The sequence below is a fragment of the Chamaea fasciata genome, unplaced genomic scaffold (assembly GCF_029207755.1).
Source record: "Chamaea fasciata isolate MVZ Bird 193981 ecotype frontalis unplaced genomic scaffold, bChaFas1.0.hap1 SCAF_12, whole genome shotgun sequence".
NCBI classification, from domain to species: Eukaryota; Metazoa; Chordata; class Aves; order Passeriformes; family Sylviidae; genus Chamaea; species Chamaea fasciata.
Window position 1 is genome coordinate 12,420,685 of NW_027094097.1, and position 1,295 is coordinate 12,421,979.

Below are 1,295 nucleotides of genomic sequence, written 5' to 3' on the forward strand. Positions count from 1 at the left end.
TCAGGTGCGTTTCCCCTGCGGGGAACTGATACGAATCCATGTGCTATCTGGAACTGGATAGCTGTAATACACAGAAGCTACACGATAACCAACCTCCCTGGTGTGCTGCTGTTGGAGCATGAGGCCACAGGAGGTGTTGGTCATTGCACCTTTTATTTCTAGTCCTTTCTCAAAAGATAAGGTCTGTGCCTAAAAAATGGTGGAGGTGTGTACATACGGTTTTTCATTCATTTGCAACGGTTTCGTTCCAACAAATATTTTTAATATCTATAAAAATGGACTAATCTGAAATGGATACACCCCAGAAAATGGATACAGAACACCGCAAAGAAGTAAACTGTTTTTTTTTTTCTACACTGTCATTCGAGTAGCCTGATGAACTGGTCTGCAGGTGGGTGGCGTGCACTTCTGGGTGGGCTTTGGGGGTTGTTTTCCTTGAAGTGAAAAGGGAAGACATGTCTGGAACAGTTAGTGATGATTGCTGCTTTTGGTAAGAGCAAAAGGACAAATTAAATAGATTGTGTTCCTTTTTACTTCAGGTTGCTTGCAAGCTAAGAATGGTTTTTAAGACTGAGGATCACAGAAAGGTGTATTTTGTCTCTTAGAACAAAGGTGAAATATGACAAGGATATATTTATTTTGCAGAAAACGTGGGGTTTGGACTAAGTTAAGGAAAATTTGTACAGTGACTTTAAACTGGGATCAAAAGTTGGTTTACTAATGATATCTGTGCTACAGTACAGTCTTGTTTACTGCTGTCTGAATTTGAAAGCTGGGTTTTATGGTGTGGTTGTAGTGAAGAACTTAGTATCTTGCATTTTATTTCTCACTAAGCCTTGTTCTCATCAGTAGTGATATTTAATTGACTTTTGTTTGTAGTCAAGATCAGCTGGTAGAACAGTTTTACCTCAATTTTTGATTTCATTGTTGTTGTGATGGGCGGGACATAACCTGTATTTATTTAAAAGGAATAAAATGGGAGAGATGGAAAATAGAAATAATACCTCCTGCCCTTCAGAAAAAAGAGACTGTGCAACCAGTATTATAACTATATACAAGACTTTCCACTCTGCAACTCTGTGGACCTCAGACAAGCCAAACTCTGCCCTCAGTTGTGTTAGTGTACACCTTTGTCATCTTTATTGAAATCATCTTACATATGTTGAAATATGATCCCAAACTAGTTCAAAATATTGGTACTTCATGAAATAGTCCTTGAAGAGCCATTCTGAAACTTATTTCTCCTCAGTCCTTCCATAGCACTGATGTGGGGTTGGAATTACTCTGATTCCTGA